This window comes from Diabrotica virgifera, chromosome 5 (assembly GCF_917563875.1).
Source record: "Diabrotica virgifera virgifera chromosome 5, PGI_DIABVI_V3a".
NCBI classification, from domain to species: Eukaryota; Metazoa; Arthropoda; class Insecta; order Coleoptera; family Chrysomelidae; genus Diabrotica; species Diabrotica virgifera.
The window spans coordinates 99389286-99408872 of record NC_065447.1 but is presented as its reverse complement, the minus strand read 5'-3'; positions in this window follow the sequence as shown (position 1 = coordinate 99408872).

The following is a 19587-nucleotide window of genomic DNA, read 5'->3' as shown; positions in this document are numbered from 1 at the left end:
TTAAAATTATTTTTTGTCATTTTTTTTTAAATCAAGTTAATAGCATAAATCTTCTTCTTTCATAAACTGTCGGAAGTATTACTATAGTCTCATCGTTTTCTGACTTATAGTGTCGCAAAAAACATTAATTTGGGATAAACAAATTAAATAACTTTTAAACAATTTGACCAATTGCTTTGAAATTTAGAATATAATTTAAGCACCAGAAGTCTCAGCATTCTGTGAAATAAGAAATTTCTAACTTAATTTTTACATAAATTATGAACATTTATAAAATCTCAAAATTTATGACTTATTTTGCAATTTTCTAAGCAACAAATAACGATATAGATATGCAGCGAAAGCCATATTGAAGTTTTTTATACGATTTATTAGTTTCTTACTCTAGTCTGGGCTGATTATCGGAGAATAGGCCATTTTTGGGAAAAGTTATTTACCAGCAATTTTATTGCTGGAATCGAATTATAAGATCTTATATATTAATAATATAGGTATGCAAAGTCCTCAGATAGTGTGCTACTTTTTTTATAAACAAAATGGCGCCCGAAAATCGTGTTTTTTTCAATTATTGCTCTATAACTCCGAAGATTTTAACTTTACAACAAAAACACCCAAATAAAAATTCACCGTGATTAAATTCTGCATATAGACTTGTTTTTCCCGATCTGCTCCGACGAACATTTTCCTCGGAAAATGCGGGTTTTCCCAACAAAATCTTTAATTTTCAAATACAGTTTTAGATAAGTAATTATCTACCAATAATTAAATAATTTGGTGACTTAAAACCTTTTTTGGTTTAGATTATAGTTCCAGAAGCTGGTGCAAATTAAACGAATATTTTAGCAACAATTCAATTGTTAATTAATAATTTACGGTCGCAATAATAACCAAAATAATTATGATACACTGATCAAACTTTGAAATCTTATAAAGATGAGATGCCTATTTAATATTTTGTCGACAAAATATAATTTTTTTAGTTTTTTGCATAATCTTTAAATGTTTAAAAAAAATTGTTATAAACAAATTAACGTTTCTCAGAAAGTTTTTATTTTATTATAATTTTAAAAAATAGCTAAAATGCGCACTTCAAATATCTTGAAAATGAATGCTTTAAAACTTTTTTGCAACCATTTACAAAAAAGTTATGAAACAGCAAAGTAAACATACGATTACTACGGTGTTTATTATTATTTTTAATTCTTTCAAAGCGTAGAAGTGAGTTTAAAGGACAATCTAATTATTTACTAAAAAATAATGATTATCAGTTTAATGGTTATATTTTAATTAAAGATTATAAATATATTTTTTTGTAATTTACACGCGCGAAAGTAGAGTAATACAGTACTGTAGTAGCTAAAATTTTCACGCGGAGCGACGATCAGCCGCGCGACGTACACTTTTAATAAATAATGTATGCTGTGTGTCAGTCGCTTCGAGTGAACATTTTAGCTCCGACTCTGTATCAGGCCTACTTTTGCGCTAAAAATTACAAAAAAAGTATTTTTAATCTTTGATTAAAATATAACCATTGCACTAATTTTTGACATACTTTGTGAGTAATTAGATTGTACCATAGACTCACTTTTAAGCTTTGAAACAATTAAAACAAATTATAAACAACGGAGAAAATTTATATTTATTTTGCTGTTTCATAACTTTTTTGCAAATGGTTGGAAAATTTTTTTAAAGCATTAATTTTCAAGACCTATGAAATACGCATTTTAAGTATTTTTTAAAATTAGAATATAATAAACAGTTTCTGAGAAATGTTAATTTGTTTATAACAATTTTTTTTAAACATTTAAAGATTATGCAAAAAAAAATGAAAAAATTAGATTTTGTCGACAAAATATTAAATAGGCATCACACCTTTATAAGCTTTCTAAATTTGATCAATGTCTCATGATTATTTTTGTTGTTATTGCGACTGTAAATTGTTAATTACCAATTGAATTGTTGCTAAAATATTCGTTTAATTTTCACCATCTTCTGAATTTATAATCTATACCAAGAAATCTTTTATTTCACCAAGCTATATAATAATGGATAAATAATTACTGGCCCAAAAAAATTATTTGAGAATTTGAGATTTTGTTGGGAAAACCCACATTTTCCGAGGAAAATTTTCGTCGGAGTAAATCGGAAAAGACATGCCTCTATGTAGAATTAAATTGGGGTGAATTTTTATTTGAGTGTTTCTGGTGTAAAGTTAAAATCTTCGAAGTTACAGAGCAATAATTGAAAAAAGTACGATTTGTCGGCGCCATTTTGTTTATAAAAAAAGTAGCACACTATCTGCGGACTTTGCATACCTATATTAATAATAAATAGGATCTTATAATTTGATTCCAGCAATAAAATTGCTGGTAAATAACCTTTCTTTGTACTTTACTAATTAGACCAGCGTATTATAACTATTTTTTTTTTCAAAATTTAGAGATTAGGCAAAAAAAAGAAAAATTTATATTTTGTCGATAAAATATTAAATAAGCATCTCAACTTTATAATCTTGAAAAGTTTGATCAATGTCTCATGATTATTTTGGTTATTATTGCGATCGTAAATTGTTAATTAACAATTGAATTGTTGCTAAAATATTCGTTTAATTTTCACCGGCTTCTGGAATTACACTCTATACCAAGAAAGATTTGATGTCACTAAGTTATTTAATTATTGATTAATAATTACTTACCTAAAACTTTATTTGAAAATTAGAGTTTTTGTTAGGAAAACCCGCATTTTCCGAGGAAAATTTTCGTCGGAGCAAATCGTGAAAAACATATCTCTATGCAGAATTTAATTGCGGTGAATTTTTATTTGGGTGTTTTTGTTGTAAAGTTAAAATCTTCGAAGTTATAGAGCAATAATTGAAAAAAATACGATTTGTCGACGCCATTTTGTTTATAAAAAAAGTAGCACACTATCTGCGGACTTTGCATACCTATATTATTAATATATAGGATCTTATAGTTCGATTCCAGCAATAAAATTGCTGGTAAATAACTTTTCCATGAATTTTGCTAATTAGCCCAGAGTACTCTCAAATTTGTTTAAAACGCTACACTTTTTAGTAATAGACGAAAAAAGCGAAAATTTAGCGTTTTTGATCTTCATTTGTTTATAACTATGTATATCATCAAAATCGGCTGCAGGAAACATATAGGTTATTAATATAGATGTCCATACTACTCAAAAAATTTGGTTTCGGCCTGGAGGGGGATGTGTCACGAGAAAAATCTTATTTCTCTGGACTAGTTGTATTTTATGTATTCTGATATTAACATTATTTAACATAAGAAATGCTGATCTTTTGTTTATTATTCCAATTGTAAAAACAAACTATTTAGGTACAAAATAACACAATATGTATAATAATTCCAACTATGAAATTATTAAAGGACGAAACTAAAGGAAGTGATTCATAGGATAGGTACCGATATTTTTTATGGCTAAGTCGGGGTCGTAAACATGGGTAATAATACCTATTGTAAAATTTTAAGTGAATGCAGTCCGACAAATCCCATTGTGAAAATGTGAATAAGCAAATAACTGTAGGTAGGAGGTACATATCTTATTTACAATTCCCAAAAATTTATTGAAACAGTTATTCTTACGTTTCATAATTTCCGAGATGTTTAAATATCCACAATGTTAGACTTTCTTGTATTTGTTTATATTTAAATAAATTTTTAGGCCTGGAGCCCGCGTGCCAAAAAAAAGTTGATTAATAACATGCTGAACATTTGTTAATAGCTTAACGGTGTTTAGTCGGACAAACTTTGATGTATGGGAACACTGGAACAGGGGAAGTTTTAATTGTGGAACTTATCATCCTGACAAGTTTATGATTGTGAAAACTAGCAGGGTGTATTTTAAGTTTATTTAGTAGGTAGCAAACTTTACATAATGTATGAAAAAAAATTTTCCCTCAACCTTTACCGAAAGTATACTTTTTCTGACCTGATTGTAGGGAGCAAAATCGTACTTTTCCTGCAAAAAGTAAGAAAACCATGTATTTAAACGAATATAGATGTACGCTTCACAAAATCCGTATGGTACATTCCATGTCAAATCACTCAGGCAAACAATTTTGGATCTCCGATTTGTCTGAAAATTGGTATATAGCTTCTGCGGGACGTAAACATAAGATATTTAAGGTCAAAAAATCTTCTTCTTTTTTCTCAAAATGTTATTTTATGCGATTTTACAGTGATTTGGTGTTTATTTAAACAAATTTGCATTTTCTGTCGTAAAGTATCAATGAAAAACATAATATTTTAATAGAAAGGTCTCAAAAATGTCATTATATGGCATTATAACAAGTTATTTTGAATCAAAACAAGTTTTTGATCAAATTTTATAGTGTAAAAAACGTTAAAATACCGGCTTTTACATTTTCCTCCATTCCCAAAATACATCATCATCGATTTGGCTGAAAATTTGCCCACGGATAGCCAAAAGATAGGACTTTAAGTGGTTAGAAGGATTTGAATTATATTACAATACCAAAAAAGTTACATGCAGTAATATCAGATTCAAAAGTATATATTAGTCCAGTCGGGATAGCATTTGACCTTGAATGCCGAGCTGCCCAAAATTTTATTTTTCTGATCTTTAGGGGAGTCAATAGTAGCCTAAATTTAAATCACGAATGAATTCTTCTGTTACGTTAGCCGCCATATTGATTTTAAAGGAGAACCTGTTTTGCTCAATATCTCCGCTATTTTTAACTTTTCGACAAAAATGGGAGGACCTGAAATTGTTCCAAATAAATCGTATTTACAATTATTACAATTTATTTTTAACAATTTTTGTCGTGAGGTCGATATTTTCGAGTTAATTTTACTTACAGTAGACGCCTATATTTTTGACTATAATATTGCATGTAACTTTTTTGGTATTGTAATATAATTCAAATCCTTCTCACCACTTAAAGTAATATGTTTTGTCTATCTGAGGGCAAATTTTCGGCCAAATCGATTATGATGTATTTTGGGAATAGAGAAAAATGTAGAAAACGGTATTTTAACGTTTTCTACACTATAAAATTTGATCAAAAGCTTGTTTTGAATCAAAGTAACTTGTTATAATGCCATATAATGACATTTTTGGGTCCCTTCTATTAAAATATTATGTTTTCCATTGATACTTTACGATAAAAAATGCAAATTTGTATAAATTAACACCAAATCACTGTAAAATCGCATAAAATAACATTTTGAGAAAAAAAAGAAGAAGATTTTTTGACCTTAAATATCTTATTTTTACGTCCCGCAGAAGCTATATACCAATTTTCAGACAAATCGGAGGTCCAAAATTTTTTTTGCTCCAAAATTGAGTGATTTGAAATGGAATGACCCGTATATAAAAGTAAATTTCTGATTTAAATCTCGTAACTCGAACAAGTTCTAATTTAAATCTCGTAACTTTTACTTCCCATTTCAACTAAGTACGTTGTATTTAAAATTTCTAGGCGTGAAATTTGTAGACGAGACTGTGAAGTTGATTTTGTAGACGAAAACGGCCAAATGTAAAATGATTTAAAAGTCTGCACTTTTTACGCGTTTTAATATTACGGCAACACTGCCTGGCTCGGGAATTACCGTATGGATACCTATTGGAGTATAAAGATGGACTGGGTTTGTATGAATCTGCTATCGGCTCAGGATTGTTAGAAATTTTTAGGTGATATATTTTTTTTCTACAAATCTTTTATTTGCAAACTATGTCAAGTATATATTTCATAATTCATTACGTCACATATCACCTAAGTTTAAATTTGAAAGATATACTCCTCTAACTCTATCAGAAATCGATGGCTCGGGATAACTGTTTTGTCTAATGGACTGACTTTGTACGAAGGATGTATATATATATATATATATATATATATATATATATATATATATATATATATATATATATATATGCCAAAAAATCCTAATTCAAAAATAAAAATCGACCTATCTGAGGATTTCTCTTGAAATTTGCCCATTCTCGGGATAATGAATTTATGCAAACTCAAACGTCGTCACTTATACTACAGTGACGCGCCCGCTTGATTAGCAATTAAAAAACAAAGGGGTTTTCGATATTTTATTGCAAATAGCTCTTCGGGATTTCATCAATCAATGTTTAAAGAATATCTACTTATCTTGGCAACATTGAAATTTTTAGACAAATGTCCGATTTAGGGTTAAAAATGGCCGATTTCGCAATTTTCAAAATTTTCAATCGCTTATATAACAAAAACTGTTAACTTCAGAGAAAAAGACCTTTTCTGTTTGGAATGTATCAAAAAACCTAAAAAACATTTGTTTGATGCAAAAAGAATAATTTTACGAAACACCCCTAATCTTTCCCCTCGCCTGGCAAGGTCTTATGCTCTTCAGAATCGCCTGTCATTGTACACATTTCTTCCAAATGACTTACTCAAACACATACTTAAATTTAAACCTTACAGGAGAAAGTTTATTTTACCCCCTAAATATGCACTTTTCGATTCACCTGGTAGATACACGTGCACCGCTGAGGCCTGCCAGGTCATGGTTTTTAGCCTTGGTGTGCTATGAATTATCACTAAAAAAATTTCTAGCCTTACAGGACGACCGTTAGTCGGAGGATTCACTAGCTCTTAGACTATATGTTGTTTCAGTTTTGACACAGTAAATATATCTAATATAAAAAGTGAAAATTCTATGTATGTTATATATGTTGCATTGAGGATATTGTAATTCTATGCATTTTAACGAGCCTTCCATTTGGTTTTACTTAAATGGAAAAATTGCAATACTAACAATGCCCATACAAATAATTGAATGTGTCTGCAGAATAACGTTGTAAGCGCCAACATGGTTTGTTTTTGAGAAGTCCAAGAAACAGTTTTAGTATTGTGATAATGGTGAGTTTATACATTTTAAGGGTTAGTAATACAGTTTTTAAATACAAAATACAAACTGTATTACTCACCTTTAAAATGTATAAACTCACCATTATCACCCATTCAATTATTGTGTATTTCTAAAACCATAAAATGAAAAATAAATCTGAAAAACGACGCAAAATCGACGTAAAAACTACGTTTTTCATATCACGTATTTAAAACGTGATAAAAATGACGTGACTTATGGTGGGACGTATTCACGTGATTTTCGACGTCGAAAAAACGTGATAAACTGACGCCGTTTGGTGATAATTATGACGTTTTTTCAACGTTTTGTAAACGGTTTTTGGTTGCCTGGGCTGTTTGTCAATACGTTTCGAACTCATGTTTAATGATCAAAATCGGTTAAACCGTTCATATGTTATCGACCTCCAAAATTATAATTTATTTAACCATTATTGCCCAAATGGTTTATGTAGCTGTAGTGATTACGACGCCAAGTTTGATCGGGCAATCTGAGTTCATTGGCCGGCCATAATAATTATTAGGATGGCTGGGATATGAACTCAGGTTGTTTTGTGACAAGTCCGGTGTCGTAACTACTAGATTATTTGGGAGAGAATGCGACAAAGGAAACCATTTATAACGCTTAACGTGTAACGGAGAAACATTACATTCAACTTCATACATTTAGTTTATAAAAACTTTGAAAAACTCCTGATACAACAGTAAAAAACCGCTAACCGCCGTAAAAATGAGTGGCGCATACAATATTCCAGCTACAAAAGAGGTGATATGAATATTACGTGGCGCGAAAATGATTTTAATTTTACCCGAAAAATAAAATTCTAGTTTTATTTTAAGATATGTTTCCATAGTATTTGCTAAATTTGAACTAAAACGCGCCACAAAAAAGTAACTTTTATAGAGTTTGTATTTTAAAGCTCTTGTGTGGCGCGTTTTACTTAAAACATCTTTTAAAATAAAACTACAATTTTACTTTCCATCAAAATGAAAATACATTTTCGCGCCACGTAATATTCATATCAGCTCTTTTGTAGCTGTAATATTGTATGCGCCACTCATTTTTACAGCATTTAGAAGTTTTTTATTCTTGTATAAGGAGTTTTTAAAGTTAGTTTTATTAAATTACATGTGTATTTACTTGAATGTATTGTATAAACTTGAACGTAATGTTTCTCACATCATCACATTATCGCCCAAATCATCTGGTGGTTGCGATACTAACCTTGTGATAGGGCAAGCCTAAAAACAGCAAGCAAGCAAGCAGCAAGCCTAAAATAACAGGAACAAACTTCACTATGTTGTAATAAAAATTTAATTTAGTTGTTTTAACTTCATCAAGCCTCATATTGCTGGCTAGAGAAACAATGTGTGCACATTCGTACTTCCGGTTGCACTGACAGTTGAGTCTTGACCTCTTTCAAAATTTCCGTTAACATTCAGTTGTTATCGACTGTGATATAAGGACGCTGAAGCTCAGGACATGTCCAACTCATGTGAGGGGTCAAATCGTGTTCGGTGCTAAATCTGGGATTATTTAAAATATCCATGTTATGTAAAACAATGTATGTCAATGTTTCCCCATTACTGCAACATTTTAAAGTGTCCTTACCCATATATTTTCAATTTTCAAAAACCTTGTTTTTTCAGCCCTAGTCAACATTTAAAATTTTTTGCTTTAACTTTAAAAGTTATAATTGTTTTAGGTTCAGCATTGATAATGATCTGTATTAGATCGAAAAAGTTGTGCATATGTGATGCAGCCCTTTAAGGGAATTTATAATACATTATTATAGGTACATTTTAGAGAGGATTTTAATAAAAAAAATTTTTTAGTTAATTTTTATTCCGATTATCTTAAATATTTTATTTCAACAGATTCTTTGGTAACAGACTGTACCGTAAACGTAACCGTTAAAATAAGTCAAGAAAAAACATCCCTTTACTGGCATTGGTATTCTATTTTAGTTCAGATTTAAACAAATACTTTATACACTGAATCTACTATTTACTTATCGGATAATGAAACAGCAGATAACCTAGACAAGTCCTGTAAACAAGACTTCAAAGTTTGTGTTCGCAAAATGCATTCGAATGTCCCTAATTTGTGTGCGTCTGTTTGCTGCTAACCAACTACTATGTTATATAACAATGCAGTTCGTGCTTATTGCACAAAATCCAAGCTTTGATCCCCAAAAGAACTAAATCCGAGACTATTTCGATTGCACACAAGGTAGTGTGTTATAAAAGCACAATATAGTATTTGCAGGTAAAAGGTATTTTTAATAAAAATCAAGAGCTTTGAGAGAACAATGACAACTATTTTTGTATTAAGTCTGATTTTAGATTAGATACGAGGACGGCTACATAAGTTTTATGTAAAAAGAACCACGTAATATATTATTAATTTATTAACAACTGACAATTGATTAAAATTTTACTGTTTGCAGGTGGTACAGCAAATTTAAAAGCACTTTTCTTCACTTTAAAGAAGTTTATTAGAAACATATACAGGGTGTGCCAAAGAAAAGAGTTCACTTCGATACTTGGTAGTAGTTATTACATTTTAAGGAAATGCCGACAGGTCGATTTTTATTATTAAATTACAATTTTTTTATATATGTTTCATACTAGTGACGTCATCAATCTGGACATGATGACGTAATCGATAATTTTTTTAAATGGCAATAGGGGTCGTGTGGTAGCTTATTTAAAAGGGCGTTCAATTCTCTAGTTAGTATAATAAACATTAATATGATTACTTATACAGTGTGGCCAAAAAATTTTTGGAATTAAATTCATTGACATTATTTATTGATATATTTATTGACGCAAAAAGAAGAATGTATGTAATTTATTTAACTCAAAATACATTATAGTGCTGTCAGAAAGTATAAAAAAATGTTTATTTGGTAAACAAACATTGCTTTTTGTTTAAATAAAATGTTTAAACTGCCAAGAAGTAGGTGGAAGGATGTTTGTGATTTAATTTAACACGTTGAAGGACAAAACGTCTATAGACGTCTAATTTCGATTGATGTAATTTGACACAACGTCTATAGACGTTGCACTTTCCCTATTCTACTTTGCAAAATACATATAGTGTCACAACACTTGCTTATACATTTGACGCATTGTCCGTCGAAGTGTTAAGCGGAAAAAATGTTTTTTTGTTAAATTCTTCTTTTTGAGTCAATTAATTCCATTCAAAAATTATTTTTTGGTCACCCTATAATATTATTGGTTATATAACTGAATAGAGAATTGAATACCCTTTCAAATGAGCTACAACACGACCCCTATATTAAATTAAAAACATCATCAGTTAGGTCATCACGCTCAGATGGATCACGTCACTAGTATGAAATACATAATATGCCAAAAAATTGCAATATAAAAATAAAAATAGACCTGTTTCGGCATTTCCTTAACCCGGAAGTAGTCGCGCTCACTTCAGTTACATCGTTATTCGCGCGTAGAGAAACAATTTTACAATACAAATTTAAATACGAATTTAAAAAAAATTCTATTTTATTAATATTTTTATTTACTTGTTATGTTAAAAATATTTATTTCTAATAATTTTAAAGCTAAGTGGTTCTGACCAAATGCATAATTCCACAAAAAAAATTAAAAAAAATTTTCCACGCATTACTATGATCCTCCTGGAGACACTTGGCTAAAATCTAATAAACAGTGACAAATTTCGAGGTGGACTCTTTTCTTTGGCCCATCCTGTATATTTTTAGCACAAAAATTGCATCTTGATGTATCAAAATAGTTTATAACAAAAAAATTTATCAAGAAAAATAAAAACAAAGCTGCCATAAGAAAATGCAAGGCCTAAAGTTGAGCTGCTGCGGTGCACGTCCTGTATACTTTTTTGGCGCACTCCAACCAGCATCTGCTCTCATGAGTCTTTGACCGTGAAAGCAAACCTTCTCCTTATTTCCTTGTCGTGAAAAGTGAGACATCTTCAATGCTGAAGATTTCACATAATATGCTCACTCTGCGTTTCTTCGGTAGATATTTATTTTGCAATATTTTTTTAATGTGTGATTCTTCAAGATAAAATGCTAATTTTTCAATACCTTTTTTAACGTTCCAGGTATTTAGTATTTTTATAAGTAAACTGTAACTGAAGGAGGCCTAGGTCGAGCAGTGGAAGCAGTTGCTAATTGATGAATAATTAAACTGTACTCTTATCAAACAGTCCAAAAATTCAACAATAGGACAACGTCAAGTTAGACAAATACAAGTAAACTTGCTCGATATGTCATCTAACGCACCCAGAGCACCTTTTAGAGAATTTTTAATCAGCAATAATATTAAGGAGGCCTATGTCGAGCAGTGGAAGCAGTTGCTAATTGATGAATAACTAAGCGGTACTCTTATCAAATAGTCCAAAAATTCAACAATAGGACAACGTCAAGTTAGACAAATACAAGTAAACTTGCTCGGTATGTCATCTAACGCACCCAGAGCACCTTTTAGAGAATTTTTAATCAGCAATAATATTATCTCTGCATTATCAGCAATAATATCTATTTGGGAATATCAATCCCAAATAGACTACTTCATGATACGGAAAGAAGACATACGTGAATGCAAGGACTGCAAGGTAATAATTAGTGAGACAGTAAGCCAACAACATAAGCTGCTTGTTCTGAACATCGAAGCAAAAATCGAAACTAAACAAAAATGTCGGAGAGGACCACAAAAAATCAAGTGGTGGATGCTAAAAGATGAGAAGGAAGGTCTATTCAGGGAAAGAATAATAGAAAAAATTTGTTGGAACATGAAATGAAGCCCTAACACAATTTGGAGGAAAATGGCCAATATTATTAGAGAGACGGCTATTAAAATACTTGGGAAAACGACAGGAAAGAAGTTTGAGGATAAAGAGACTTGGTGGTGGTCAAATGATGTACAAGGAAAAATAAAAGAGAAGGGAAAATTATATAAAAAGTGGCAAGAAACCAGATCGGATTTCTTCTTCTTCTTTATGTACCGTGCCCAAATTTTTAGGCGTGGGTAGCTTCCATAACAATTTGCCGATATCGTTCTCGATTTTGTGCGGCATGTAACAATTGATCTGCTGATAAGCGAGTCCATTGACGAAGGTTTCGGAGCCATGAATATTTCTTTCGACCAATTCCTCTTTTTCCGTCGATCTTTCCATTGAGTATTAACTGCAGCATCCTGTATCTGCTACCTCTCATTATATGCCCCAGATATTCAAGTTTTCTCTTTTTTTATCATGTTCATTAAGTCACCTTCGCCTTGACCTACTCCGTTTAATACTTCTCTGTTTGAAATGCGTTGAACCAAAGATATTTTGAGCATTCTACGATACGACCACATCTCAAAGGCTTCTAATTTGTTCATCATGACATGTTAACCTTCATGATCCAGGTTTCACATCCATATAGTAATACAGGATACACATAACATTTTAGGAACTTGATTCTTAGTTGTAAGTTCAGCTGAGAGTTGCTCAGAATAGATCTAAGTTTCATAAATGCTCCTCTTGCAATTTCTATACGAGTTTTAATTTCTTCATCCGGATTTAGTGTCTCGTTTATCCAACATACTAGGTATTTAAAATGGTTAACTTTTGTTATTGATTAATCACTGACAATTAGTTGCATAGGGCCGACGTCTTGTTTACTAACCACAAGTAACTTTGTCTTTGTTGCATTTATGTTAAGTCCGTTATTGGAGCATTCTCTAGTGACTCGATCAATAAGGAATTGAAGATCTTCGATATTTTCAGCCATGATCGCGGTGTCGTCTGCATATCTGATGTTGTTAATAGTTTCTCCCCGATGATGTATTAGGTTTTTTTGGGAGTGCAATAAATGTAGACTCCAACCATATCTGTGGCATCATTCCAGTCTCGTATATATGTTTATAAATGTTTGTTAATTGTGAGACATTGTCGTCATCCAGAAGTTTGAGCCAGTCTGATGGTATTTGGTCAGGGCCTGGAGATTTCCCATTTTTGCTCTGTTTGATGGCTTTCTGTACTTCCGCTTTTAAAATACTAGGACCATTATTCGTATACTTTGTGGTGTTAAGTGGTGGCCTCGTATCCAGGAAGAGATCTTTTATATAGTTAGTACATTCTTCCTTTTTTTCATCCAAGTCGAGAATTATGTTACCTTTGGAGTTTCTCATAAAGTGAGGAGTTCTTTTCCTCTGACTGTAGGTAATTTCTTTAAGCTTTTTATGTATATTAAACTCGTCATGTTTTCTTTGTAGTTCTTCCATTTCACGACATCTTTGTTCCATCCAGTCCTCTTTTGCTCGCTTAACCTCGTATCTTATTTGTCGATATATCTCTCTATACCGAATCTCGTCTTTGTTTTTCCAATTTCTTTGTTGAATAAGGTCTAGTATTTTATCGGTCATCCAATCCTTTTTCTTTATTGGGTCTTTTTCTGGTTTCAAAACTTCGTTTGCTATGGTGACCATGGTGGAATTCATGATATCTAGATTTTGACCGATATTTTCTTGTTCAGATCTTTCTAACTGTTTTTTAATCTCACGATTTATCTTATTTCCGAGCTCATCTGCTATTACGGCATTTCTTAGGAGTCGAGTATTAGGTTTCTTCTGCGTTGTGGGATCGGACCAGATCGGACAGAGACCTTTAAAACTATATTGTCGCCAAAAAGGAAGCGAAAGTAGCAGTAGCAAAAGCTAAAGCAGAAGCGTATTCAAAACTATACGATCAACTTGAAACCAGGGAAGGCGAAGCAAAGATATATAAAATAGCCAAACAGAGAGCAAATAAAGCAAGAGATTTTAATCAGATTAGGTGTATCCGAGATGAAAATAATAAAATTATAATTCACGAAAAGGATGTCAAAAAGAGATGGAGAAAGTATTTTGACAGTTTATTACATGAAGAATCTGACAGACAGCTTGTGGAGTTAACGGAGACAGTAACAGCAATGGTTACCAGAATAACAAACGAGGAAGTGGCTCAAGAGCTTCAAAAAATAAAGAAAGGAAAAGCAGTCGGACCAGATGATATTCCTGGGGAAGTATGGAGAGCATTGGGAGAGACACAGGTCTATTTAATAGAATTATGGAAGTTGGACAAATGGCAGACGAATGGAGAAGCAGTATATTAGTACCTGTCTACAAAAACAAGGGAAACATACAACAAGGCACAAACTACAGGGCTGTAAAACTACTTAGCCACACCATGAAAATATGGGAGAGAGTAATTGATAGACGGATACGTGAAGAAACCGAAATATCCGATAATCAATTTGGCTTTATGCAGGGCAGATCAACAACAGATGCAATTTTCATTGTAAGGCAATTGATGGAAAAATACAGGAATAAAGAGACCAACGCTCATATGGTATTCATCGATCTTGAGAAAGCATAAGATAGAGTCCCTCGAGAGATTCTGTGGTGGGCACTCAATAAGAAAGGAGTCCCTGGCGAATATGTAAAGATTGTGAGAGATATGTATAAGGGAGTAACTACTAGTCTTAGGACAGGTGTGAGAGAGACTAATAAATTTCAGGTGAAATCAGGATTGCACCAAGGCTGGGTGCTTAGTCCTTATTTATTCTCATTAATTTTGGACCAGATAACAGCGAAACTACAGGGTAGTATTCCATGGTGCCTAATGTATGCTGATGATGTAGTGTTAATAGGAAATAGTGAAAGAGACTTAGAACAAGAACCGAAACAGTGGAGAAAAGCTCTGGAGGAAAAAGGTTTAAAACTTGGTAGGACAAAAACAGGGTATTTGGAATGTTCATTTAAAGATGGAGTTACTATTTTTGGATGGTGAAATGATTGTGAAAGGCAATAGTTTTAAGTACCTAGGATCGGTATTACAGAGTAATGGAGAAATAGATGGAGATGCATGCAGTAGAATTAGGGCTGGTTGTATGAACTGGAAAGAAGCGAGTGGTGTGTTGTGTGACAGAAAAATTCCAATGAAGCTGAAGGGAAAATTCTATAAAACAGCCATAAGACCGGCTATGATGCACGGAACTTAATGTTGGGCAGTGAAAAAGAAAGAGGAACAACGAATGCATGTGGCGGAAATGAGAATGCTTAGATGGATGAGTGGAGTGACAAAGAAGAGTAAAATTAGAAATGAGTATATTAGGGGAAGTCTAGTTGTGGCACCAATTGATGCCAAAATGAGAGAGCATAGGTTAAGATGGTTTGGTCATCTTCAACGTCGAGACGTTAATCACCCAATGCGAAGAATAGCTGAAGTGCAGATTCCTGGAAGGAGTAGGAGAGGAGGACCAAAAAAGACCTGGGGGGAGACGATAAGGCAGGACATGTTGGTAAAGGGGATTAACATTGCTATGACTCAAGATAGAGTTGTGTGGAGAAATGCAATTAGGGAAGCCGACCCCGCATAGGGATAAGGCAAAGAGAATGATAATCAGCAATAATATCAGGCTTTTTGGATAATGATTTTGTAATTTTATGTTGGTGGGAGGACGATAACAAAAGTACTTACACTCATAGAATTTTCTGGTGTAAGAAACTAAGCCCTTTTTTGTAGCCAAGCCATTGTAGCCATTGTAGCCATTGACACTCAATTTTCAATATGTGAGGTTCATTTCTTTCATATCACATCCACGTGGGTTAGTGTCTTGCGTTGCCCTGGGTAATATCCCGGAATATTTGAAACATCCATCTATTTTAATAATAATACGTAGTATCATTTAAATTCTTGCAACTTTTAAAGGGTTTTTACCCATAACTTTTTGGTGGCTCACGCATGCATGCTATTGTAAGTATGGCCTCTGTCAATTCTTAACCTTAGGCAACTTTTATAACATTGTCTTTTATTAATTAGGTTATACTTACCATTTTAGGGCTTAGCACTGATCAGGTATTACCTTTTAATCCGAAAACGTTTTGTTTTGTGATGTAACCCTTATTGGAGTCTTTTAAATATACCTTTTACAGAGTATCCTGTATTTTTTGTGATTTATGGTGTACAGCTAGCTACAGGAATTTTATTTTCCTCGTGGATTTTTATTATTTATATTTTAAACAAATTATATTATATAGGTTCCTACATTATTGGGACCGTGCGAGTTCGGAAAAGCGACTCCTGGTTTCACAGCTTAGCAACTTTTTTCGCATTTTTAATTGTATTGGTCAATTGCATTAGTCCTGGTTGCTGGATAATTGTCAAGACCACAGCCCAAAAAAGTTACAAGAAGAAAAATTAAGACTGAGGTTATGTTATTAAAAGGTAAACAATTGTATGTAGTAAATAAAATTAATTATTAATGCAGTGCTACAAGCAAAATACAATTAATTAAATTTAATTTTATATAATATTTGAATATCATATCAATATTGTGGAGCAACATATAATTTTTCTTCTTCAATGATAGTAGGTATGAAATATACGACAATTTGACAATTTTAATTGACAATATGAATTATTTCACAAAGTTTCAATATTTCTCCGATATTTGGGCACGATCGTATCCCCTCCAAGTACTTGCACACCGCGAATAGAAACTAAAATCATATTGTTTTTCTACAACCGTGTTAAAAATGCAATTTTTAGCACTCGATACGAGCGTTAAAAGTGCTACTTTAAGGCACTAGTGCTTTAAAATTTTTATGGCACTGCAGTTCGTATTGACCGTAGAGGCGATTTTGATGTAATGTCAAAAAAATATAAAAATGGAATGTCAGTCAAGTTCAAGTAAAAGTTTTTGTAGATATTGTCCTGTAATTACGTTTGTAGAAAAAATATTGTTTGATATGCGTGTTAAAAAGTATTTATAAATTGCAGAACTCGCTTCGCTCCTTCTGCGAACTTTTACATGCGTGCCTTAAACGTGTACTTTTAACACTTATATCATAAATAACTATTAAAATTAATAAAGGAATTTTACCGCTTATTAAACGTTATTCAATGTTTACATATCGACAAAAGTACCGGACAGGCTGCGTGACTTGTCGAATTTGGCTTTTATAAGATTAGATTCGGCGATTTATTAATTTTTCCATGTTATTACAGAGTGAGATATCACGAATGAACAAAATGAAGGGGAGATAGATGAAGATCAGAGTAATCCTAGTAGCGAAGATGATGAAGATTTATCTGATCAGAATTAATTTTTTGTTTATGTAAAAACACACATTTTTATACGTGTATACAAAACAAACTATTTAAATTTAAAGAAATACGTTTTCACTTTATATTGTATTACAAATAGGGAAACGAAAATGACAATTCTTGTTAGAGTAGCGATACATACCTGTTTTCTTGTAGGACATTGTTTTATTTGGATGTAAAATACACCAACCTATAAAGTGATACCTTTTTCCTACTGTTACTAATAAAAAAAATAGTCTCGTGGTGTTATCAATTAATTAGGTTGAGGTTGTGGTTTTATATTTGGCAAGACTTTACATTTTTAGGACACATATTTTTTTGGCTAATTTAGATAATTATCTTGAAAATTAACAAAAAAAAAAAAACAGTTAGTAATAAATTTTTGAGAATCGAAAAATCAGCATATTTCATCCCAGCTATCTTTGTTGTCTACCAAATACGGAAATTGTTGTAAGGAAAAAACTTGGGCGTCACGTCAAAATTTAGCGACTCTCGAAAAATTAGCTTGTTAGAAGTTAATGGTGAAAATAGGCCTGGGATTCCTGACTATTACTCTTATCTCACAATTCCTTGATGGTAAAAATACAGAAGTTCCGAATATGCACGAATTGATTAGAGCAGGAGATTTAAATGCCAGAATAGGCAAACAAGACCATAGCAATGTGGTGGAGGAGTATGACTTTAAAATATACAACACGTTCTTTGAACATAAGGATCTGAAATTTATCAGTCTCTCCCACACCTGTTCTAACACTAGTCGTTACTCCCTCATACATATCTCTCACAATCTTTACATATGCGCCAGGGACTTCTTTCTTATTGAGTGCCCACCACAGAATCTCTCGAGGAACTCTCTCATATGCTTTCTCAAGATCAATGAATACCATATGAGCGTTGGTCTCTTTATTCCTGTATTTTTCCATCAGTTGCCTTACAAAGAAAATTGCATCTGTTGTTGATCTGTCCTACATAAAGCCAAATTGATTATCAGATATATCGATTTCTTCACGTATCCGTCTATCAATTACTCTCTCCCATATTTTCATGGTGTGGCTAAGTAGTTTTATAGCTCTGTATTTTGTGCATTTTTGTATGTCTCCCTTGTTTGTGTAGACAGGTACTAATATACTGCTTTTCCATTCGTCTGGCATTTGTCCAACTTCCATAATTCTATTAAATAGACCTGCTATCCAACTTATTCCTGTCTCTCCCAATGCTCTCCATACTTCCCCAGGAATATCATCTGGTCCGACTGCTTTTCCTTTCTTTATTTTTTGAAGCGCTTGAGCCACTTCCTCGTTTGTTATTCTGGTAACAATTGCTGTTACTGTCTCCATTAACTCCACAGGCTGCCTGTCAAATTCTTCATTTAATAAACTGTCAAAATACTTTCTCCATCTCGTTTTGATACCTACCCTTTTCGTGAATTAGTATTTTATTATTTCCATCTCGGATACATCTAATCTGATTAGAATCTCTTGCTTTCTTTGCTCTCTGTTTGGCTATTTTATATATCTTTGCTTCGCCTTCCCTGGTATCAAGTTGATCGTATAGGTTTGAATACGCTTCTGCTTTAGCTTTTGCTACTGCTACTTTCGCTTCCTTTTTGGCGAACATATAGTTTTGAAGATCTATGTCCGATCTGGTTTCTTGCTACTTTTTATATAATTTTCTCTTCTCTTTTATTTTTCCTTGTACTTCATTTGACCACCACCAAGTTTCTTTATCCTTAAACTTCTTTATTGACGTTTTCCCAAGTATTTCAATAGCCGTCTCTCTAATAATATTGGCAATTTTTCTCCAAATTGTGTTAGGGCTTATTTTCATGTTCCAACATATTTTTTCTACTATTCTTTCCCTGAATAGACCTTCCTTCTCATCTTTTAGCATCCACCACTTGCTTTTTTGTGGTCCTCTCCGATATTTTTGTTTAGTTTCGCTTTTTACTTCAATGTCCAGAACAAGCAGCTTATGTTGTTGGCTTACTGTCTCACTAACTATTACCTTGCAGTCCTTGCATTCACGTATGTCTTCTTTCCTTATCATGAAGTAGTCTATTTAGGATTGATGTTGTCCACTTTTGTAGGTAATAAGTTAAGTTTCTCTCTTTTCTTTGAGTTTCTCTCTTTTTAGAGTGGGAACAACATTTTAAGGAATTATTAGTAGAAAAACGACCACAAAACATAACAAAAATACAAGATAAAGAGAATAATATGCAGAGAGAATAGATAAAAGTGGAAGAAGCTATTAAAACTATGAAATCCCGGAAAGCACCCGGGGCTGGAGGAATTAATCCTGAATTAATAAAATATGGAGAAAAAGTACCAGATGAATGGCTAACATGATATATTACTCCCATACATAAGAAGGGACCTAAAATTAACCCCAAAAACTGTAGGGGAATCGCAGTCGTCAGCAACATTGGAACATTATACTCCAGGATATTAAAAAATGAAATAAAACGAGAAATTAAAGGAAAGAAAGCTAACGAACAAGCTGGTTTTCGTGCGGGACGTTCAACGGTAGACAATCTCTTCAC